This window comes from Camelus ferus, chromosome X (assembly GCF_009834535.1).
Source record: "Camelus ferus isolate YT-003-E chromosome X, BCGSAC_Cfer_1.0, whole genome shotgun sequence".
Classification (NCBI taxonomy): domain Eukaryota; kingdom Metazoa; phylum Chordata; class Mammalia; order Artiodactyla; family Camelidae; genus Camelus; species Camelus ferus.
Window position 1 is genome coordinate 99,767,849 of NC_045732.1, and position 26,602 is coordinate 99,794,450.

General features: G+C 33.5%; 1 pseudogene; it reads right to left on the reverse strand.

Moving 5' to 3' along the window:
- Positions 1–1,492: 1,492 nt before the first annotated feature.
- On the reverse strand, positions 1,493–3,259 carry LOC102518101 (annotated as a pseudogene).
- Positions 3,260–26,602: the final 23,343 nt, after the last annotated feature.

Below are 26,602 nucleotides of genomic sequence, written 5' to 3' on the forward strand. Positions count from 1 at the left end.
ACTCCTTATAGTCCACATATTTTAGATTGCAATTTGGTTACTGAATATGACCACCCCAAGTAAGGGTCTTGTACCTCTTAGATACTTCCTGTGTGATGGTTAGAAGGGGCACAATTTATGTGGGGTGTATAATCCTACTTGAAATGCTGGCAATGGCACTGCCCCTTGTGGACAAAGCTCTGATTCTAAGAAGTAAATTAATTAGAAGGCAATACAGTTATTGGTATGGGGATGAGACTCAGTTATTTTGGGGTGGGTGGGTGAGGAAGAGACAGGAAAATATCCAGCAAATAAGAATGGAATGCTTTAGGCCTCTGGAGGCATGAATTAAGTAGAAAATAATAGTTTGTCTCCTGTACTTACCTCCAATTACTGTCTTGAGTGACTAGTACTTGGGTTATAAAAAGAGCTAGTTTGTGGTGAAGAGTAAAGACCATAACAAAATAGTTTGAAAACCATGAGAGTTTTGTTGTTTCAGAAAGTAGATTTTGCTTAAAGTCAACATGTATTTTTCATTCAGTAAATACTAAAATGCATCATGTGGCATGTGCTGAGCTTACTGTGCTGGTACCCAAGATAGACAAAGAAAGAGGGATAGACAGAAAACATCTGGAGAAGGTGTTTTCTGTGCTAAGACTGGGAAACTCTAAGTAGGTAAAATAAGGACATCCTAAGTCCAAGGATGAGCTGGAACAAAAGTTGTGAGTTTGTAGTTAATATGGTTGACAATCATTTGCCTGGATATATCAGTGAAACATAAAGATATGCCAAAGTAGTCAGATGCCATATCTATAAAGAAATGACTAAACTATGTTCAATTTGTGGGCTTAGATTTGGATAGGCATTAAGTGCCACCCTGAGGACATAAGCTTATCTTTGGCTGCAACATAAAAGTAACATAAAGAATTCACCAGAAAATATATTGTAGACTCCTGAGGGGAGGAAATGAAAGCACCAATTGGAATGCTTTGAGAACAGCACAAAGAAGACCATAGATAAAATTACTTCTTAAATTGTACCACATTATGTATGTGCCATCTGAGACTACTTATTGTGAATTTATGATTCCAGGGATGACATAATAGAGACCATGATCCATAGGCCGGTTCCTGCATTAATCTCCTGTCCAAACCTATCCTAACTTAACCCTTTAAATACTTTCCAGGGTGAACCCGAAGCCACTTAGTACTTTTCCCTCTCTAAATGTTTTAGTCTTTTCCCAAATTCTTCCATTTCCTCTTCTTCCTTACAAGAAATTATTCAAATTCTCTCCCATATTGTTCCATCAAATGATCATATCAATCAAATATGTTTTTTTAAATGTTAACTTTGTCTCCCATTTTACTCTTAAATGTATTTAAAAAAATAAGGAAAATACAGGTACACATGTATGTTTATTGTTTAAATAAGAAAATTGCAGATATTTGTTGACATTTGCCAAATTCAATTTTAATCTTTGTTATCCTGCATAATCTGGTAGTCCTCTGGCAGATCAGTTGAAATTACGATGACGTTCATAACCTGCAGTTGGCTGATGAGTTGGCCGTGAAAGAGATTTAGCTGATGTATCAGCTATCACTGGCACTGGAAACAATAGGTTCCTCTCTGTTTGAAGTTTACAAAAAGGACCTTCATTGTCCGATATGTTTTGGTATCTATTTGGAAAAGTAGAAGGCTCCACCATCAGTAAAAGATAATTGCTCTGTATGGGAGATAATGTGCTGTACTGAGAAGTAGAAGTTGTAGTTGTAATGAAATTCACAACACAGCCATTTGCTTCAGTGCAGCTGCTTTGTGAATGCACGTGGAAAGTGGTCAACTGATTTAAAATAGCATGTTGATCCACTGCAATTTGTTCTGGTGGTCTAACTGACACTGATGATGCAGGAGAAATATCAGCTCTGCTCGGGGTATTGTATCACTAATTATGTGGCTAGTAGAGGGCTTTCTTATTAGAGGCATGTTTAAATTTGCAGAAGGTAAAAATGCACTTTCTCCTCTAGTGTCAGCCACAAAACCAGAATTATGATTATCCACATTACCCCTTTCTTTAAAGTGCTTGTTGTTGAAATCTTGAGCCAATGAAGATACCAGAGAATCACTTTTAATCCCAACTCTTCTTTTATTTCTCACTAAAAGCTGGGGACAGCCTTGTTTATAACTTGATTATGATAGAACTGCAGCTGAAAACAAAAGAGAAATATTTTAGTAATAGTTTAAACTAAAATACAAGACTAAATTAAGCCTAATCTATAAAACCTCAGATTTCACGATTACTATACAAAGATAATATCAACAAAATATGAACATTGCTGACTATTTTTTGATATTCCTTATTTGGAAATACACATTTAAATAGTATAGTCATCAAATTTAAAACTTATCATTTGCAGTAATGTTGAATGCCCCTTTCTAAAAGCAGCTTTAATACCTTTATTTAAATTTCTGATAAGATTCATAGTTACCTAGCAAAGTTTCCCCTAATCTTGAATACTTAATACACTGTCCTCATTTTTTAGATAAAAGAAAGAATTTTAAGCCTTAGTAGTTTTATACAATTTTCAAAATCTAACTTTACATTTATATTACCATTGATTGATGTACAAAATAAAATTTTATATATAAGTTACGAAGTGGTGACAAAATTTCCGAATACCTTGCTTAAAACAGAGACTTCTTTTTCTTCTGCCAAGAAGTCAGCTAGAGAAAGCAGATCTTTGAAAATTCTGCCACACTTTACTAAACCCATAAAGTTTAAGCTGTCTAAGTAAGCTTTTCATACTTCCTGTTTCAAATATTCTGAAAGGGGCCTTTCTTTCCAAAACTTCCTTCTTAAAGTATCTTCATGTATCACTAATGAAGTTCCATTATCATCCCACCAGATGGATTGAAATTGGTCACTCCCAACCATTTTCCAGAGTTTTCTTGGAAATGTCAGAGAACGGAAATCATTATCTTCATCTGGTTCAGAGACACAATGTGTGTAAAATGGACTTTTTATCAATGATTCTTCACACAAAGTCTGAAAAGCATTTCCTTCAATCATAGACCTCAAGTCCATGTTCCCCAGAGAATGTTTGATCACACAGTAGAGATCTACTGGACTTTCATGAACCAGTTGGTCCGACTTTAGGAGACATATCTTGAATTTCTGAAGAAACATGTGCCATCTCAAACAACTTTTTCTCCAGCTCCTTTTCTAATCTGCATGATTTTGAGCACTGCAGCTTCAAATGCTGCTTTGGCAGGCCTGCACACATAAACTGCTTGGGCATCACAGTTGTTCTCAACCTGAGTAGCTGTGACATCTCAAAATGACTGGTCTACTAGCAACACAAGTGCAACATTCAGCCAGTGTTTACTTCTCATTCATCCAGTTAAAATGAAACATATAGAATGTTTATTTTTATAGTGTGATCTGTAAGCATTATTCCCACAAAATCTTTTTAAATAAACTTTGGGGTCTATGAAATAAAACCAATCTCCTTCCTTTTGTACACAAATTTATACCAGATTGGTGAACAGAATATAAATAATGCACTAAATAAACAAAGTAATTTTAAAGTTTGGGAATTTAAATTGAAATTTGTGTAAAGTCTGTACAAAAATGGTATAAATATTTCATTATCATTTGTAATTAAAATGAAACATACTCTGACTTGGATATGGAAGTTTTATTTATCTGTGTTCTTTATATTAAGTAGCTCTCATTTATCTGTCATTCAAAATGAGAGATAAATGTTTTAAGTAAATAAATGTACACCCAAGCTACAATGTAATTTATCCTTCAGTATATGTATATTCCATTCTGAATAACTACTAGCAACCTGATTACATGGCATATTATAAGTATTTTAAACTATAGTCAAGTGGGATTTAGTCCCTGATTCATAAATATAATTTAACATATGCAAATTAACAAATGTGATACCATCCCTTAAAAGACAAAGAATACAAAAATAATAATCTCAATATATGTAGGAAAATTATTGACAGAACTTAACTTAAATTTTTTATGAAAAAATTCTTAACAAATTCGCTCTAGGTAAAATGTAACTAAACATAATAATAACCATAAATGAAAAACCGATGGCTAACATCAAGCTCAATGTTAACATACAGGAATGTTTTCCTCTGGACCAGTAATAAGAAAAAGTAGCTCATTCTCACAAGTCCTAAATTACACTATTAGAAGTCCTAGACAGAACAACTAGTCAAGAAGATAACATAAAAGGCATATGCAACTTGTAAAAAAGCAGTAAAACTTTTATAGATGACATAATTTCACATAGATACAAAACTCCATAGACTCCTCAAGTGAATGTTAGAAATAATTAATAAACTTTTTAAACTTGCAGAATACAAAATGAATCTACAAAATTCATTTGCATTTTTATATACTAACAACAATTTATCAAAGACATGAATTAGGAAAACAATTGTGTGTACAATTATATGAAAAAGTATAAAATAGGAATAAATTTAATAAGTGAAATAAAAGATCTAAGCATAAATCTATTAATTACAAGTGCAAGAATTACAAGTAAACAAAATAAATAGAAAGATATTGTGTACTCATGGATTGTATGTAATGTGAGTAAATATCCTAATCTATCTTTTACATTATCAATCTTCCCAGCACTACTTATTGAGGAGAATGTCTTTTCTTCATTTTATACTCTTGCTTCCTTTTTCATAGGTTAATTGATCATAAGTGTGAGGGATTATATCTGGTTGCTCTATTCTCTTCTATTCATTGGTGTCTGTTTTTGAGCCAGTATCATGTTGTTTTAATTACTAAAGCTTTGTAGTACTCTATAAGATAAGAGAAACTTTCACTATGAGATTTAATACTTTTTTCAAGATTATATTGGCAACCAATGATCTTTGTTGTTACATACAAATTTTGAAATTATTTGCTCTATTTAATTGATAAATCTCATGGTTATTTTGATATGAATCACACTAAAATTAGATTGCTTTGGGTAATATGGTTGTTTAAACCACATTGTTTCACATCCTTAACATAAGAGATCTTTTCACTTCTTTCTATCAGTTTTAATTTCCTTCATCAATGTTTTGTATTTTTTAACGTATAGGTTTTCAACTTATTTTTAAGCTTCTTTTCTAGGTATACTTTACATATATATATATATATATATAATTAAATATATTATATTTGTAAACATGTTTCCTTCACAAATACAGCAGCCAGAAGAAAGTGGGAAGAGATTATCAAAGTCCTGAATGAAAGAAAGCTGTAATCTAAAATATTTTATCAAGCAAAGCTATGCCTTAGAATAGAAGGAAAATAAATTCCACACAAACAAATACTAAAACAACTTAGCAACAGAATAAGAAATAATGAAAGAACTACTCTAAATACAAAAGAAGCAGGATGCTATTGAAATGTAGAAAGGTATAATTAGAAAGGCAATATTTACAATGACTTACAACAGAATAAACATGATGTTGAGAACAGGACATCAAAATTTTTAAGGGTCAGAGATTGAAACAGGACAATATAGAGTATTTTTTTTCTTGTTTCTGTTCTCTGTAGGATGGGTTAGAGTTTGTATTACTATCAGTTAAAATAAACAGATATAGTAATGGGTCCATAAACATAGAAAAAAAGGAAACCATAAATCAAAGTTTTACAATGAAGATAATAAAAGAAAATTATCAAGCCACAAAAAGAAAAAGAAATGAACAAAAAGGAAATAACAAATCAACTGGAAAATGAAGTACAAAATGGAAATAAACACCCACCTATCAATAATTATCATAAATGTTAATGGGCTAAGTGCTTCAATCAAAAGATATATATTGTCAGATGGGATAATATAACAAGACCCTACATTATGAAGCATACAAGAGACCCACTTAGGGAGAGGAACACACATCAATTGAAAGTCAGAGGATGGAAAAATATATTCTATGCAAAAGGACATGACAAGAAAGCAGAACTAGCAGTACTGAATTCACACAAAATAGACTTTAAAACAAAGGCCATAGAGAAAGATTAACAAGGACGTGATATAATGATTAAAGGAGAAATAAAAAATGAGGTTATTATACCTTTTAAGATATATGCACTCAATATTGGAGCACTTAAATACATAAAGCAAATACTAATAGATAAAAAGGGACAAATTAATGGGAACACAATCATAGTAGGAGGCTATAACACCCAATAACCATCACTGGATTTGTCTTTCAGACAGCAAATTAATAAGGGAACAAAGATACTAAAAGATAAAATAAAATAATTGGACTCGGTTGATATTTCAAAAAGAGTACATCTCCCCAAAACAGAATATGCATTCTTTTCCAGTGCACATGGTCATTTTCTAGGAAAGATTATGTACTCAGGCACAGAAGAACCCTCAAAAAATTTAAGATGATAAAAATTATTTCAAGCATTTTTTTCTGAATATAATACCATGAAACTAGAAATCAATCACAGAAAAACCTGCGAGAAAAATATGACACCATGTAGATTAAACAACATGATACTAAAACAAGTAGGGGGGTGATGAAGTTAAAGAAGAAAGTAAAAAGTATCTTCAGAAAAATGACAAAAACACTGCACAAAGTCTATGGAATACACTTAAAGCAGGCTTAAGAGGGAAGTTCATAGTGACAAGGCTCTCCTCAAAGTAGAACAGCAATTTCAAATAAATAATCTAACGTTGTATGTAAAATAATCATGAAAAGAAGAGCAAACAAAACCAAAAGTCAGCAGAAAGAGGGAAATAATAATGATCAAGGATGAAAGAATTCATATAGAGTTAAAAAAATAGAAAAAAATTCAAAATCTTTTTTGAAATAGCAAACAAAATTGACAAAACTCTGGATAGGATCACCAAGAAGAAAAGAGAGAGAACACAAGAATTATATGAAATGAAACTGTAGAATCTACAAAGAGTACAACAAATTTGAAAAATTTCATAAGGGACTAACATGAACAACTGTATGGAAACAAATGTGATAACCTAGAAGAAATGGAGAAGTTTCTGAAAATATTCAGCCCACCAATATTGCATCAAGAAGAAATTGACCATTTTAACAGACAGATCACCAGAAATGGAATAGAATTATCAATAAAATAAAAAAATCTCTGCAAACAAAATTTCAGAACCAAATGGCTTCACTGGGGAATCTGACCAAACATACAGAGAAAAATACATACCAGTCCTCCTCAAACTCTTCCAAAAGATTGATATGGAGAGAGTACTCATAAACTCACACCATAAGGCCAACATCAACCTGATACTAAAACCAGACAAAGACACTACCCTAAAAGAAAGTTATAGGCCAATATCATTGATAAACATAGATGTAAAAGTCCTTAAGAATTTATTAACAAAGAGAATCCAACAGCATGTAAAAAAAGATCATACACCATGATCAAGTTAGGTTCATCCCAGGAACACAAGGATGGTTTAACATAGGCAAATCAATCAATTGTGATACACCATATCAACAAAAGAGAGGATAAAAACCACATGATCATCTCAGTAGATGCAGAAAAAGCATTTGATATATTTTAACACCTATTTACAATAAAAATTCTTATCCCAGTGGGCATAGAGGGACCATATCTCAACACAATGAAAGCTATTTATGACAAACATATAGCCAGCAAAATACTCAGGGGTGAAAAACAGAAACCCTTCCCACAAAAATCTGAGACAAGACAAGGTTGCCCATTCTCACAATTTCTATTAAATATAGTCTTGGAAGTCCTAGCCACAACGATCAGGCAAGAAAAAGAAATAAAAGGATTCAGACTGGAAAAGAAGAGGTAAAATTGTCACGGTATGCAGGCATGACACTATACATAGGAAACTGTAAAAGCCTCCCAAAATAATACTTCAGCTAATAAAGGAACTGGGCAAAGTAGCCAGAATAATGTACAAAAATCAATTGCATTTCTTTACAATATTAGTGAATCAACAGGAAAACAAAGTATAGAAACAACCACTTTTATATGTGCACCCAAAAGTATAAAATGCTTAGGAATATATCTGACCAAGGAGGTGAATGGCTTATACATGGAGAAATACAAAAAAATTGATTGAGTAAATTAAAAAAGATTTGAAGAATTGAAAACATACACAATGTTCTTGTAATGGAAGAAACAATATTGTTAAAATTGCCATACTGCCCAAAGCAATTTACAGATTTAATGTGAGTTTCTATCAATTTATGCAAAACATTTCTTTATAGGACTGGAACAATGATCCTAAGATTTATATAGAATCACAAAAGATTCATAATTTCCAAAGCAATATTGAAGAAAAAGAAAGAGGCTGGAGGTATAACCAGCCTGGTCTCTATACACTATTGCATAACTACAATAATCAATATGACATGATATTGAAACAGAAACAGGCATATTGACCAATGAAACAGAATAGAGACACAAGGAATAAATCTACAGGCCTATGTTCAAATAATCTTTGAAAAGTAGCCAAGCATATGACACAGAATAGAACATCTCTTCACCAACTGGTGTTGGGGAATCTGGATAGCAGCATACAGAGCAATGAAATTAGAACACTCCTTCACTCCATACAAAAGAATAAATTCAAAATGGTATGAAGACTTAAATGTAAGGCAAGACATATGTAAATCTCCTAGAAGAAAACATAGGCAAAACACTCTGAGTTTAATCTCAGCAATGATCTCCTAGAACAGCCTACCCAGGTAATGGATATAAGAACAAAATTAATAAATGGGACCTAATTAAAATTATCACCAATTTCTCAGCAAAGGGAGCCATAAACAAAGCAAAATGACAAGCTACAGGATGAAGGAAAATATTTAGAAGTGATGCAACTGGCAAAAGCTTAATTTCCAAAATATAAAGAGCTCATACAACCTAATGATAATAAATAAAAAAGAAAAACAATCTGAAAATGGGCAGAAATATTAAATAAGGAATTCTCCAATAAAGACATGCTAATGCCAAATAGATATATGAAAAAAAATGCTCATTATCATTAATTATCAGAGAAATGCAAATCAAAACTGTAATGAAGTATCACCTCACAATACTCAGAAAGGCCATCATTCAAAACTCCAAAACAATAAATGCTGGGGAAGCTGTAGAGAAAGGGATCCCTCCTAAACTGTTGGTAAGAATGTAGTTTGGTGCAGTCATTGTGGAAAACTGGATGGGGATTCCTCAAAGACTGAAAATATACTTAACATACAATCCAGATATCCCAATTCTGGGTATACATCAAGGAGAACCCTAATTCAAAAAGACACCTGCACCCCAATGTTCATAGCAGTGCTATATAAAACAACCACGACATGGAAGCAACCTAATTGTCCATCAACAGATGACAAGATACAGGAGTTATGCCATATTTACACAACAGAATAATACTCTGCCATAAAAAATGATAAAACAATGACATTTGCAGCAAAATGGGTGTCCCCAAAAAGTGTCATTCTAATTGAAGTAAGCCAGAAAGAGAAAGAAAAATAACACATGACTTGACATATAGGCAACCTTAAAAAAAAAAGTTGGATGATGGCACTATGATTTCATCTACAAAAATGAAACACACGCAGATCTACTAAATATTCTTATGGTTCCTCCAGAAAGGTGATGGGAGAGGATATTTTTGGGAGCTGTAGGTTTATACATGTTATCCACTATATATAAAAATAGATATTTTCAAAAGTTCTTTTGTATGACACAGGGCAGTATGTTAAATATCGTGAAGTAAATTTTAATAGGAACACAAATATATGCATGAAATGGGACACTGTGCTATACACCACAGATTGACACAATGTAAATGGCAGTACTGTCGATGATAAATAAATGAATATATATAGGTAAATAAGTAAATTAAATAAATAAATATATAAATAAATAAATAATATTTAATATTTAAAGAAATACAAAGATTACACACTACTTAAATTTACACCTCAAGAATCTAGGAGAAAAAACAAACAATAAGGAAGAAATTGAATGAATCAGAGTAAGGCAAATAACAAGAGAAACAATGGAAATGATGAAAAAAACACTTAAGTTTGATTCTTTTAAACATAAAGTGGACAAACGTTTAGTTTGGCTACGAAAATAAAGACTCAAATAAAATTAGATATAAAAGAGAAGATATTACCACTGATGTTACAGAGATACATTGGATCATAAGAAATTACCACTAGCCAAAAATTTGAATGACCTAGAACAAAAGACAAATTCCCAGAAACATATGTCTTCCAATACTGAATCAAGAAGAAATTAGAAAGTTAAATAGAGCAAAAGTGTGTATGAGTAAATCAGTAATCCAAACCTCCCAAAACAGAAAATATTTACAAGATGACTTTACTAGTGAATTCTCTCATACATTTGAAGACAATTTTTCACCAATTCTTCCCCAAATCTTCCAAGAATTTGAAGGGGTGAAAGATTCCAAACTGGTTTTATGATGCCAGCTATATATGCAAAACAAAGCTAGAAAGGACATTATATGCAAAGTATAGAATAATATCCATGATGAACATATGTGCCTCAATTCTCAACAAAACACAAGCAAAATGAATTCAACAACACATTTAAAGTATCATACACTATGTGTTAAGGGATTTATCCCTGGGTTTAAGGATAATTCAAAATTTTCAAATCTATAAAGGTGACATGCCACACTACTAGAATGAGAAATGAAAATCACACAATTGTCTCAAGAGGTGCAGAAAAATCATTGTATATAAAGAAACATCCTTTTATGATACTCCCGACAACTAAAATAACTCTGTCAGTGGCACGATATCATATACACACAAAAAGTGTGTGGAGAGAAGCGAAGCAGTTCTCTGTTTATTAATTCTTAGAAAAAGGGTTTATATATCTCATGCACAATGACTCACATAAGATCTAAGTTATAACAATGTTAATAATCTTAAGCTATTTATGACCCCATGCTCCTGCAGTAAGCACAGGATGTTAAATGATCAAGTATTGTTTCAAAGTTCATCACAAAACTTCATTAAATAGGCCATCTCTTATCCTGCCAGCTATGACTGCCTTAGGTTGTTCTCCTCTGAGGATCTTTCCCGTCATTATCTATCCAGCCATCCATATTGGATACATTGAGTAGGTCATTTCTAATCCAGCCTGGATATGGGACATTCCTAAAAGTTTATCAGTTCAGCCTATGGGCTTATTCTCTAGAACATTCAGACAGGAGCCTACAAACCCAACATCCCTTGACAGAAAAGTAAATAAAGAAAATTTGATATATATAGACAATGGAATCAATATCTTGCATTCCTATCAACAGTGTCAACGGTGTTCCTTTTTCTCCACCAACATCTATTTCTTTACTTTTTGATGAAAACCTTCTGACAAGTGTGAGGTCTTGTCTCACTTTTGGTTCTTTACTTTCCTAATAATTTATAACTCTGAACATAATTTCATCTGTTATTTAGCCAACTCTATATTTTCTATGGCAAATTGATTCAGAAATATCTATTCAGTTCTTATGGACTTTTTTTAAATTGGACTCTTTGGTCTTATTTGTTGTTGTTGTGGGGTATGAGTTTGCCATATATTTTGGATATTAACACTTGATTCGAAAATATCAATAGCAAATATATTCTCCCATTGTGTTGGTTGACTTCATTTTATTGATCATTTTCTCTGCAGTGTAAATCTGTTTAGAGTGATACAATCACATTTCTTTAGTTTTGATTCTGCTTCCCTTGCCAGAGGAGACATCTGTAGAATCCAATTAAGTCCAATGTCAGAGTGTACTTCTTATGTTTTACTCTAGGATTCTTTGTCTTCGGGTTTTATATGTTTTATATGCCCAGGAGTGGGATTGCTGGGTCATAAGATAGGTCTATTTTGTTTTTTAAAGTAACTTCCATACTGTTTCCAAAGTGGTTGCACCAATTTTTATTCCCACTAACAGTGTAGGAGAGTTCCTTTTCCTCCACAACCTCCCCAGCCTTCATTACTTGTAGACATTTTGATGGCAGCCCTTCTCATTAGTGTGAGGTAAAATATTATTTTATTTATGTCTTGCTTTTGTATAATGATTAGTAATGTAAGCATGATTTATATGTTCCTGTTTGTCAGCTGTGTGTCTTTTTTAGAGAATTGTCTTGTGGTCATTTTCTGGCTGAGTTGTTATTAAATATTTGAAATAGAGTTACATGAATGATTTGTGTATTTTAGTAATTAGCCTCTTGTTGATAGCATTGTTTCCAAGTATTTTCTCCCATTTGGAAATTTATATTTTCATTTTGTTTATTTTGCTGCGTAGACACTGTTAAGTTTAATTAGGACCTTTTTATTTAAATTGATTTTATAGTTTTCAGTTTGGGAGAGTGACGTAAGAAAATTTTGCTACAATTTATGTCTTGTTTTGCCTATGTTAGCTTCTAGGAGTTTTATTCTGTCATGTATTAGATTCAGATCTTAAAACATTTTGAGTTTTTTTTTGTACAATGTGAGGGAGTGTTCTAGTTTCATTGATTTCCATGTAGCTGTCTAGCTTTCTCAACATCACTTGCTGAAGACTGCCATTTAGGCATTGTATATTTTTGTTTCCTTTTTCATAGGTTAATTGACCATAGGTGTGATGTTTTATTTCTGCCTCTGTGTTCTGTTCCAGTGATATAGATGTTTGTTTGTTTTCCAGTATTGTGCTCTTTTGATTACTGTATTTTTTTAATAATTCTGACATATGGGAGGGTTATGCCTCCAATTGTGTTCTTTTTCCTCAATGTTTCTTTTGCAGTTGTGATTCTTTTGCAGTTCCATACAAATGTTAGGACTATTTTTAGTTTTGTGGAAAATATCATGTACTTCTATCTGAATAACTTTATATCCGTAGACATCTATTGTAGTATATATATTGTAACAATATTAATTCCTCTAAAGTAAGACCATGAGATTTTTTCCATTTCTTTGCATCATCTTCAAATTTCTTTATCACTCTCTTCTTGATTTTATTATATTTGTTTATTTATAGGTTTTTCATTTTATGATGTTATTTCATATGGATTTTTTAAATTATGGAATACTTCATTGTTAGTGTAACTAAATGTGACAGTTTTTGTATATTAATTATGAATCATGCTACTTTGCTAAATGTATTTATAGGTTTTAGTTGTTTTTGTGTGGAGAAATTTTAGGGTTCTCTATATAGATTATCATGTCCATCTAAAATAATAACAGTTGTATTTCTTTCAATCCAACTTGAATAACTTTTTTCTTGTCCGATTGCTGTTGCTAGGACTTCCCATACTGTGTTTAATAGAAATGGTGAGAGTGGGCATCCTTGTCTTATTCCTTAATTTGGCTTTCAGTTTTTCACCTTTGCGTATTATGTAGTCTGTGGGTCTGTAATAAATGACTTTAGTTATGTTGAGATATATTTCCTGTATCCTTCTTTGGTAAGAGGTTTCTATTGTTGTTGCTGTTGTTGTTGTTGTGGTTGTGGTTGTTCTAAAGTATAAATGTTGCATTTTGTGAAATGCTTTATAAGGGTTTAATTGGGATGACCAATTTGATTTTCCTTTTTCTTTTGTTAAATGTTGTAACAAACTGATTGATTTGTGTATGTTGAACCTCCCTTGTGACACTGCAATGAATCCAATTTTATCATGGTGTATGATTCATTTTATGTATTGCTGGATTTAGTTTGCTAATAATATTTGCAGAATTTTTGCATCTATATCAATCAAAGATATTGGCTTGAAGTTATCTTTGCCCTTACTTTGTTTGTTGGCTTTGCTATCAGGGTGATGAAAGCTTCATAGAATTAACTTGTGAGTTTCCCTCATCTTCAATATTTTTGAATAGTTTGAAGAGTATAAGTTCTGCTTTTTTTTTGTATAGTTCTCCACGTGAGCTGTTTAAATCTGCACTTGTATTTAACGATTTTTTTTAAAATGCAGACTCTATCTTTCTTCTGCTAATTAGTTTGTTCAAATTATATGTTTCTCCTTATCTCTGTCTCTTTCTAGACATGTGCCCATTTCTTCTAAGTTGTCCAGAATATTGGCATGAAAGTGTTGACAAAAAGATCTATTTTTAAATATCTGTGGTAACAATTGTTGTTTCTTTTCTTTTATTACTTAATTTATTGCTTTGGAGCATCTCTCTTTTCTTCATGATGCACCTGGCAAGAGGTTTTTTGATTTTGCTTATCTTAAAAACAAAACAAAATAAAAAAACTTTGGGTTAACTATTGTTTTGTATACTGTTTTTCTCTCTAATTTATATTTATGCCTGTAATATTTAGGATCATGTTTTTCCTTTTTTAACCTTTTTTTATTGATTTACAATCATTTTACAAAGTTGACTCAAATTCCAGTGTTAGCAAAATTTTTCACATAAAATAAACATATATATATTTGTTGTCACACCTTTTTCTCTGTGAGCTGCCATAAGATCTTTTGTTTATTTCCCTGTGCTATACAGTACAATCTTGCTTATCTATTCTACAATTTTGGCATTCTAGTCTATCTCTTCCCAACCCCCGCACCCTTGACAACCAAAATTTTGTACTCTATGTCTGCGAGTCTATTTCTGTTTTTATTTTATGATTGTTTTGTTTGGCTTCATTTTGTTCTTAGATTTCCACGTATGAGCGATCTCATATGATATTGTTCTTTCTCTTTTTGGCTTACTTCACTTAGAAAGACATTTCTCCAGGCGCATACTTGTCGCTGAAAATGATGTTATGTTGTTGGTTTATATGGCTGAGTAGTATTCCATTGTATAATTATACTGCTTTTTTTATCCAGTCATCTGTCGATGGACATTGAGGCTCTTTCCATGTCTTGGCTATTGTAAATACTGCTGGCTATGAACATTGGGGTGCAGGTGTCATCCTGAAGTAGGGTTCCTTCTGGATTTATGACCAGGAGTGGAATTCCTGGGTCATATGATAAGTCTACTCCTAGGATTTTGAGGGATCTCCATCCTGTTTTCTAGAGTGGCTGTACCAATATGCATTCCCTCCAGCAGTGTTGGAGGGTTCCCTATTCTCCACAGCCAGTCCAGCATTTGTCATTTGTGGATTTCTGAATGATGGATATTCTAACTGGTGTGAGTTGATACCTCATTGTAGTTTTGATTTGCATATCTCGGATAATCAGTGATATTGAGCATTTTTTGATGTGCCGTTGATCTTCTGCATATCTTCCTTGGAGAATTGCTTGTTTAGGTCTTCTGCCCATTTTTGGATTGGTTTTTTTTTTTTTTTTCTTATTAGGTTGGATGAGCTGCTAATATATTCTGGAGATCAAGCCTTTGTCAGTTTCATTTGCAAAATTTTTTTCCCATTCCTTAGGTTGTCTTTTTGTTTTACTTCTGGTTTGCTTCCTGTGTAGAGCCTTGCAAGTTTCATTAGGTCACTTTTGTTTCTTAATGCTTTCATTTCTTCTATGAGAAAAGTTTCAAGATGGATTTCAAATAATGTTTTGCCATTATTTTCCTATAGGAGGTTTATTGTATCCTGTCTTATATTTAAGTCTTTGATACATTCTGAGTTTATTTTTGTGTCTGGTGTAAGGGAGTGTTCTAGCTTCACTGATTTACATGCTGATGTTCAGGTTTCACAACACCATTTGCTGAAGAGACTGTCTCTATTCCATTTTATATTCTTGCCTCCTTTGTCGAAGTTTAATTGACCAAAAGTTTGTGTGTTCATTTCTGGGCTCTCTATTCAATTCCATTGGCCTATATGTCTGTTTTTGTACCAAATAGTGCTGTCATGTTGACTGTAGCTCTGTAGTATTATCTAAATCGTTAGCATAAAGAAATGCCAATGATTTTTGAACCTGAATCTTGTAACCTGCTAACTTGCTGAATTCTTTGATCAGCTGTAGTAGTTTTTGTGTGGATCTTGCAGGGTTTTCTATATATAGTAACATGTCATCTGCCTATAGTGAGACTTTTCCCTCTTCCTTTCCAATATGGATCCCTTTTCTTCTCTCTCTTGTTTGCTGTGGCTAGGACTTCCAAGACGATGTTGAGTAGGAGTGGTGATAGTGTGCAACCTTGTCTTGTCCCAGATTTTAGTGGGAAGATTTTGATTTACTCACCGTTGAGTGCTATGCTGGCTGTAGCTTTGTTATATATAGCTTTAATGATGTTGAGATATGTTCCCTCTATGCCCAATTTGGGTGTTTTTATCATACATGGGTGCTGAAATTTTTCAAATGCTTTTCCTGCATCTATTGAGATGATCATGTGGTTTTGGCCCTTTCTCTTCTTGATGTGATGTATTACATTGATTGATTTGCATATGTTGAACCACCTATGTGTCCTTGGGATTAACCCCATTTTGTTATGATGTATAATCATTTATATTTGTTTCTGGATTCTATTTGCTACTATTTTGGTGAGGATTTTGGCATCAAAGCTCATCAGTGATATTGCCCTATAATTCTCTTTTTGGTAGTGTCTTTGCCTGGTTGTGGTATTAGGGTGATTGTGGCTTCATAGAATGAGTTTGGGAGTATTCCTTCCTTTTCAATCTTCTGGAAACGTTTGAGAAGGACTGGTATGAGTTCTTCTTTGTATGTTTGGTAGAATTCCACACTGAAGCCGTCCGGTCATGGACTCTTAATTGTAGGGAGGTTTTATATTGCTATTTTGATTTCATTTCTAGTGATCTGTTTGTTCAAGGGGTCAGTTTCCTCTTGATTCAGTCTTAGTGGACTGTATGTTTCTAGAAACTTGTCCATCTTCTCTAGGATGTCCAGTTTGGTTTCATGGAGTTTTTCATAAAATCCTCATATGATATTCTGTATTTCTATCTTATTTGTTGTAATTTCATAATTCTCCTTTCTTATTTTGCTAATTTGTGCTCTCACTCTTCTCTTCTTTTTGAGTTTGGACAGAAGATTGTCGATTTTTCTTACCTTTTCAAAAAACCAGCTTTTGGGTTGGTTGATGTTTTTCCTATGGTCTTTGGAACCTCCATTTTATTTATTTCCTCCACAATCTTTATGATTTCCTTCCTGCTGCTGCCTTTTGGGGATTTTTGTTCTTCCTTTTCTAGTTCATTCAGCTGGTGGCTTAAATTGTTTATTTGTGATTGTTCTTTTTTGAGGAAGGCCTGTATCATTCTAAACTCCCCTCTTAGCTCGGCTTTTGCTGAGTCCCATAAATATTTTCTGGTTTTGCTTTCATTTTCTTTTGTCTCAAGGTATTTTTTCTATTTCAGCTTTGAATTCTTCATTGACACTTTGGTTTTTATTAACATATTGTTTAATCTCCATGTTTTCCTTTTGTTCTCCTTTGTTTCACTGTTGTTGAGTTCTAGCTTCATGGCATTGTGGTCAGTAAATTTGCTCAATGAAATTTCTTTCTTCTTAAAATTGCTGAGGTTTCTTTTGTGCCCACGTACATGATCAATCCTGGAAAATGCTCCTGGTGCCTTTGAAAAGAATGTATATCCTATTTTGGGGGGTACAATGCTCTGAAAATATACACCAAGTCTAATATTCCTATTTTATTATTTAATTTCTCAGTTGCCTTTTATATTTTCTGTCTCGATGATCTGGCCAGTGATGTTAATGCAGTGGTGAAATCTCCAACTGTGATTCTATTCCCATCACTATGCTCCTTTATCTCTGTTAGTAATTATTTTATGTATTTAGGTGCTCCTCTATTTGGTGCATATGTGTTAATGAGTGTACTATCCTCATCTTGTATCACTCCTTTAATCATTATAAAATGTCCTTCTTTATCTTTCTTTATGACATTTGTTTTAAAGCCTATTATGTCTCAAATCAGTACTGCAACACCTGGTTTTCTGGCATTTCCTTTTGTATGGAATACCCTTTTCCATCCTTTCACTCTCAATCTATATGTGTCCTTCTCCCTCAAGTGGGTCTCTTGTATGCAGCATAATTAAATTTCTTGCTTTATTATATCCCCTGCCACTCTATGTCTTTCGACTGGAGCATTTAGTCCATTCACATTTAAAGTAATTGATGATAGGTTTGTGTTTATTGCCACTTTGAACTTATCTTTACAGTTGACAATATTCATCTTTGTTCCTTTCATCTTCCTTTTATGGTTTGGTAATTTTCCTTTGTTTTATCATGAATTTTATTTTGTTTTATTGATTCCCTGATTAGTTTTTGTCTTGTTGTTACCCATTTTTATAAGTCTATTAGCCCATTACTATAACAGCTTTTATTAAACTGATAGTAAAATGATCTCAAACCCATTCTACCAAGAACAAAAAATTTTAAAAGGAAAGACAAAGAAAACAATTCTGTATTTTCATGCATCCCTCTCCCACTCTCAATGATTTGTATGTCTTGTTTCATAACTTTGTGTTTATTTTATTTGTAATTCATTAGTTATCACCTTTTCAGGTGTGAGGTTCTCAATTCTGTAGCATCCTGCTGCATTTGTATTTAGAGTAGAGATTTCAATATTTCTTTAAGCATGGGTTTAGTGTTTCTAAACTCTTGTAGATTTTTCTTGTCTGTGAAATTCTTTATGTCTCCTTCTATTATAAAGGATAGCTTTGCTGGATAAGGTATCCTAGATTATATCTTTTTTTTCATTCAGGACTTTGAATATATCTTGCCACTCCCTTTAGGCCTGTAGTGTCTGTGTAGAGAAATCATCTGAGATCCCTATAGGGGTTCCCATGTAACTCACTCTTTGCTTTTCTCTTGCTGTCTTTAGGATCACTTATTTATCCTTGACTTTGGCCATCTTAATTATACGTTTTGGTGTGGGTGTACTTGGGGTCTTTCTGTTTGGGACCCTCTGAGCTTCCTGTCCTTGGATATCTCATTCCTTCTTTAAATTTAGGAAGTTCTCAGTCATGACATCTTCAAACACTTTTGCAATCCCCTTTGATATTTCTTCCCCTTCTGGGACATCTATCTTGCAAAATTTGGCATGCTTTATATTATCCCATTGTTCCCTTAACCTTTTTTCATTTGTTCCAGGTTGTTTCTCTTGTACATGTTCTGATTGGGTGCTTGCTATTGCCCTGTCTCCTAAGTCACTAATTCGTTCCTCTGCATTTCCTAGTCAGCTTTGCAATGCCTTTACATGATTCCTCATCTCAGTCAAGGGGTTTACCTATTCTACTCGGCTCTTCTTTATAGCTGTCATTTCATTTATGAAATATTTTATATCTCTAAACACTATCTCTGTTATTTCCTTCAGTATTTTGATCAGTCTTTTTTGAAATCTTGATCTAGTATGCTATCAATGTCTATTTCACAGAGCATTCTTTCAGGGATTTCTGTTTTTCTTTTAATTGGGAATGGTTTCTCTGCTTCTTCATCTTGCTCCTACATCTCTGGCACTGTGTTTTATGGAGTACCAGTTATCTACTGTGGTCCTAAAAGAGTTTATCTAGCTAATGCCTATGTAGTAATACAACTTAGGAAAGAGAAAAAAGGGACAGAGTGATAAAGAATTTTAAAGAAGGGAGAAATAAAGCTTTGAAAACATCATATAATGAATAATAGAAAAGCAAGTTGAAGCAGAATTTTGAAAAATAATAATCATAAAAATATTTTTTAAAAATTTCAAAGGGATGAATATGGGGGTATATATAATTTTCTAAGAAGTAAAAATTAAGAGGGTAATAGAAAATGGAGCAGATAAAAAGAGATTTAAACAAGGATGGGTTGTCAGTGTCCTCCTGGAGACTGTGTGCTTTTAATGGGAAGTCTTTCTGCCTTCATCCTTATTTGGAAGCTCAGCTTGAAGTTTCCAGAGGTCCTCCACTGTAGACCTCATCTGTGATGCTCCCAGTGCCTGTTGGCAAGCAGATCACACATACTCCAACACTGGGTCAGGTGCAGTTCTCCTTTACTGTGGGCTGGCTTGTCACTGCCCTGCCCGATGCTGCAGTCAGATGTTGCATACTGCCCAGGCATGAGTGGGCATCACGCCCTCTTCCAGCAGCATGGTCAGGGGCTGTGTTCCAGCCTAAAATGTTGGGGGCCACCCTCCCCTTCAGGGTGCTGGTCACTACAATGATCTGTGCCACTGTGCACCCTGCCTTGGTTTTGTACCCCGTAGGTGGGCTCAGAGAAGACTGAGAAACAGTGCTGTCCCTGGTCTGGGACAAAACACAGCACCTTGTTTGTCTTGGTAGAGCAAGTTCTCTGAGGGACCATGACAGAAGTATCCTATCTGCCTTGGGCTGTAGGACAAGTCTTTTTCCGGCCCTTGAGGCTGCTAAGTCCTTAGGTGTGGATGCAGGTTTTGCCTCCGCTGCCACCTGGGTGAAATGTGCCAGAGGGTATGGTGGCTGTGCATGAGATCCACCTCGCTTCAAATAGAAAATTTTGTGGATTCTCAGAGATTGGGGTATGCACCCTTCCCCAATACAAGGGCACATCTGCCCTGATGTTTTATGTAGGGGCCAGTTTATTCTGCCCTGTGAATGCACAGCCATGGCACACAGCCCCCTACATTACCCCTGGGTTGCCTCAGTTTAGCCATACCCATCTTCCACCCACCTCGGGCAGCATGGACTTGCCCCCAGCTGCTGGACTGCATCTTGGGCTGGGTGTCACAGGGAACCTCTGTGCCTGTTTAAATTTGTTCTGTCAGTCAACTGATACTCTGTACATATCCAAGACTTGTAGGCTCCCCCTTCGTCCAAATGGCCTCTCAGTTGGAAAGGGGAGACTCAGTGAATGAGTGCCAGTCCTTCTTTGCTTCTCCTTCCCATTCTGTTTTGCCTTTTCTTCCATCTTTATTCCTTTTCTCCTACCAGATTTTTGGCATCTTTATCTTTTGAAGAGGACAATGATCTTTCAGAGTTCTGCAGGTTCTCTGGTTAGGTGAGTGACTCTGTGGATGTAAGTCTTGGTGCATTTGTGGGAAAGGGAGAGTTACAAGCATCCTACTCCAACCTCTTGGCCTCCCCCCAAAAAAGACTCACTTTATGGAGGAAGATATACACAGCCTGGAAATAGATGGAGAAGATATTTCATGGAAATGACAAGAAAGTGCAGATTGCAATACTGAAAACATACAATATATGTTTTAAAACAAGGGCCACAATGAAAGTTTAATGAGATTATATAAAGAAAAAGAGATCAATATAAAAATAGGGTATTACACTCATTAACTTATATATGGACCCAACACCAAAGATCTTAAATGTATAAAAAAATATTAGTAGACATGAGGGAATCAATTCATTATAAAACAATAATAGTACATGAGTTTGTCTCCTCACTATTTTGATGGACAGAACATCCATGAAAGAATATCTGTAAGGAAACAGAGGTCTTAATAGCATATTAGATCATTTCAATGTAACTGAGCTATTGGACACTGCATCAGAAAAGCAGAACACATAAACTTTTCAAGTGTGCACAGGATGTTATCTAAGGAATTAACCACATATTATGTCATGAAAAGAGCCTCAGAAACTTTAAGCAAATAAAGATGACAGGAAGCATTATTCCATACACAAAGGTATGAAACTATGCATCAACTCTAGAAAGAAGAACAGGAAAGCACAAACATGAGATTAAACCACATCCTTTAAAAAACATAAAAAATGGTCAATGATGAAATCAAAGATGTAATAAAATCATACCTGGGGACAAACTACAATGAAAACACAGCTTCATAAAAAGTATGGGATGCAGCAAAGACAAATCTATGAGGGAAGTTTAGAACAAATCGGGTCTTCTAGAAAAAATAAGAAAAACCTCACACAAAGGACCATGCTTGCCATCCATAATAACTACTAATAATAAAAAACAAAACCCAAAGGCAGTAGAATGAGAAATCTTTAAACATTAGGTTGAAAATAAATAAAATAAAAATTAAAAAATAAATTATAATTCATAAAATCAGGAGCATTTTTGTCTTAAATATAATAACAAATTGATAAGCATTTAGCCAAGTTTTTCAAGATATACAGAGAGTGGACCCAAACAAAGTAAGAATCAAAAGAGTAGAAATAACTTCTGATATTACACAAATTCAAAAAAAGTTTATGAAATCCATATGAGCAGTTACATGACAACCAACTGGATGACCTAAAAGAAATGGACAAATATCTAGAAACACACATCCAGCCAACACTGAATAAAGAGAAAACTGAAAAGTTGAAAACAGCAATCAGTATAAGTTAAATAAAATCTATAATTTTAAAAAGACCCCTTGATCAAAATGTCTGGATGCCTTCATTATTAGCTATATCCCCCCAACTATTTCAAAAAATGAAGGAGGAAGGAAAATTCCCAAAGTTATTCTATGAGACCAGAATTACTTTGATAACAAATCCAGTCAAAGACACTACAAAAAAAATGAAAATGAAAAGCCAATATCCTTGATGAATATACATTGAAAACTCCTCAATAAAACAACAACAAATTAATCCAGCAATACATAGAAAGGATTATACACGACGTTCTGCTGGATAACTTCCAAAGTCACAAGGATGTTTCAACATACACAAATCAATCAGCATGATACATATTCAAAAAAGGAAGGACAAAATTCACAGGACCATGTCAATACACACAGTAAAAGCATTTGACAAAATTCATCATCCATTCATGATCAGAACTCTCAGGAAAGTGATTACAATGGGAACATCCTTCAACATATTAAAGGCCATTTAAAACAAATTTTAATACTCAGTGGGAAATGCTGAAAGCCTTCTGGGTAAATTCGGAACATGACAAGGATTTCTACTCTCAGCACTTCTGTTTAATAGTAATAGAAGAAAGGAAAAGGAAAAGAAGTAAAAGAAAGGCAAAATGTAAAGAAAGAGGCAAAATTGTCACCAGTACTGATGACATAACAATCTACATAGAGAGTCCTAAGGGCTCCACACAGACTATTATGAACAATAAATAATTTCAGCAATGGAGCAGGGTACAAGATAAATGTAAACAAGTCTCTTGCATTTCTACACATTAATCATGAGGTACCATAAAATGGATGTTGAAAGCAATACTATTTTAAATCACATCCCCTAAATATCTTGGAATAAATGTAACCACATATGTGAACGGTCTAACCACTGAAAATTATAAAACATTGACAAAGAATTTAAAAGTGGTTCCCAGAAATGGAAAGATGTCTTGTGTTCTTGGATTGAAAGAGTTAATATAGTTAACATGTCCGTACTACAGAAAGAAATCTACAGATTTATTGCAATTACTGTTACAATGCTGTAGTATTTTCCACACAACTAGAAAAGAATAATTCTAAGTTTTACATGAAACCATTAAAAATTGCCAAAGTGATCTTGAGATAAAACAAAAAATCTGGAGGTTTAACCCTCCCAGATAACTTACTATATTACAAAACTACAGTAATAAAAACAGCATGGCATTGGCACACAGGTATAATCAATACAAATAGATAGAGAGCCTAGAAATAATTCCACAAACGTATGATCAATGAATCTATGATAAAAGAAGCAAGAGTACACAGTGGAGAAAAGACAGCCTCTTCAATGGATGGTGTTGGGAAATGCTGGACATCTACATGTAAAACAGTGAAATTAGAGCATTCCCTGACATCATACACAAAAATAAACTCCAAGTTTATTAAGGATATAAATGGAAGACCTGATAATATAAAACATCTAGAAGGGAATATAGGTGATACACTCTTAGGTAAATATCATAGGAATATTTTCTTATATCAGTCTTCTAATGCAAAAGATATAAAAGCAAAACTAAACAAACTTGAAAAATTCTGCACAGCTAAAGACACTATCAATGAAATGAAAACATTGCCTGTGAAACTGGAGAACATAATTGCAAACAATGCAAGTGGCCAGGGGCTATAGATGTAGGTTAATAGTTGTAACATGGATTTAAGTTACACAACTCAATGTGAAAAACAAAAATGCTATGAGAAAAAGAGCAGAGTACCTGAATTAATATATTTCCAAAGAAAACTTTCAGATAAGTTACAGGCAAGTGATAAAATTTCTCAACATTACAAATTATTAGGGAATTGCAAATCAAAACCACAATGAGGTATCACTTCACACTGGTCAAATGGCAATTATCAAAAGTCTACAAATACTAAGTGTTGGAAAGGTTGTGGAGAAAACAAAGCTCTTGTATACTCCTGGTAGGAATGTAAATTGGTACAACTTCTATGGAAAACAGTATTCACATTACTTTAAAAACTTAAAAGGGAACTAGCATATGACCAGAAATACCTCTCCTAGGAAAAATCCAGGGAAAATATCTAAATTGAGAAGAACCAATGCTCACAACAGCACTGTTTATAATATGAAAGAGAGGGAAGCAATCAAAGAGTACACAATAGACTATGGATTTAAGAAGATATGATGTTTCAATAAATATGCAATGGAATATTACTCAGCCATGAAAAAGTATAAAACATAGCTTTTTCAGTATCACGAATGGTCTAGTAAATATTATACTTAGTGAAGTAACTTACACAAAGACAAAAGTATATAATATAATTTATATGTGGAATCTAAAGAATAACAAATATTTGTGTATATCTATCAATTGCTATCAATTGATAAATGACAGATAAATTGATAGAAAGTTATATAGATAGATACATAGAAAGATAGATAGATTGATAGAGAAATAGAGAGATAGAAATATAGAGAGTTTGACATATTGAGAGATTAGATATACAAGACTGAAGAAGACTCAAAGTTATGGGAAAAAATTTATGTTTACCAAAGGGGAAGGGAAAGACAATTTAATGGTAGGACATTGACAGATACAAAGTAGTACACATAAACGAGATAGGCAACAAGGACAATCTGTAGATATCAGGGAATTATACACAATATATTATAATAATTGTATGTTAAAATTATTGTAATAACTTGTAATAATTTATAATGCAATATAATCTACAAAGTGGTTGGAATCACCATGCTGTACATCTGAAAATACACAATATAGTACATCTACTGTACTTCATTTAAAATAAAATCTCATGTATCATTTAGTCTTTTTACCCGTGAGAGCATCATCCTTTAATGTTGTTTTACTTTTACTCTTTAATTTTTCTGATTATTGTCTCAAATTAATTCTTTTGCTATTATGAGGATGTTACCAGATTGAAATATCTATATTTATTGCTCCTGATTTTCTATTTTTCTCTCTTTCATCCTTATAGTATAGTACCATATTAAAACATACCCAAATAAAAAGTTGCAGCTTTCTTGTGGTCTCTACTTAGCATTTTGGTCAATGTTTTGAATATTTTTGCCATTTTATTTTTCTTAGAAGAGCTCTTTTCTACATCTCTTGTAAGGTGTCTCGGTTCTGGTTTTCATCTCATTCAGGTTTTGTTTGTCTGGTAAACTCTTCATTTTCAATTTGTATCTAAGTGATAACTGTGCAAGGTAGAGTATCCTTGGGTTAGAAGTTTCATATGACAGTAGTTTGAAAATGTCATTTTGTTTACCCTTGGCCTATGTTTTCTGCTGAGAAATCTGCAGATAGCCTAATGGGGGTTCCTGTGTAGTTTATCATAACTTTTTTTGCTGCTCTTAAAATTTGACTCTGTCATTGACTTGCCAAATTGCATATGATGTATCTTGAAGGAGGTCTCTTTGCCTTAAAGTTATTGGTGTTTTGTTGGCTCACGGACTTGTGTATCAGTTTCTTACACAGTTTAGGGAAGTTATAGACTATTACTTTTTTAAATAAACCGTCAGCTGACTTCTACCTTTCTTCTTCCTCCAGGATTTCAATCTAAATGTGAGTTCCTAAAAAAGTCTGATGGCTATTGTAAAATTTCCTCACTTTTTAATATCTTGTATCTCTGCCCTCTCCTATCATTTCTAGTTTTGTATTTGTGAGTTTACTAATCTCTCTTCCACAAAAACAGTCTAGTTCCAATACTTTCTATTGCATAATTCATCTCATTTATTAAGTTCTTCTGGTTCTCCAATAATGTTTGTTTATTTTATAGTTTCAGTACCTTTAGTAATGTATTCCTTATCATCATTAAATTTATTCCTGAGTTCACTAAACTGCTTTCTGAGTTTTGTTGAGTTATGTATTGAGTTTCTGTATGACACCTATTTTGAATACTCTATTAGTCATATGGCAATATTCCATGAGTTTAAGTTTGTTTGATTGAGGGTTGTCATTGTGTGTGGGTGTGTGTGTTTGTGTGTGTGTGTGTCTGTGTATCTGTGTGTGTGCGTGCCCTATAATGTATCTGTGATTGGTCATGATCTTTTAAATTATTGCTCTGATGACACTAAATAACAGATTGGGTGTTCAAGTCCTTGCTTTTGTTTTCTGGTAGTTTGCAATATTGCAAATTTTTTGGTTTTACTTACCTGAGCTACCTCTGATAATATTTAAAAATGGCACTTTCCAGTCGCTACTGTCTGGATAAAAGATGTGCTTTCATTGTCACTTCTTAGACTTCTCTGGTAGTTAATGCCACTGTTGTCACTTGGATGGGGAACCCTTCCTTTTATCTGATATTCCCTGAGACTCAGTGTAAACATTGAGGAAATTTGTAAAGACAGGTGGGTAGTTGGAATCAGGCAAGTGCTTTTGCCATGTCCAGTGTTGCAAAGTACCTTGTCTCCACCACTGTGAATGGGGAGAAGGGTGA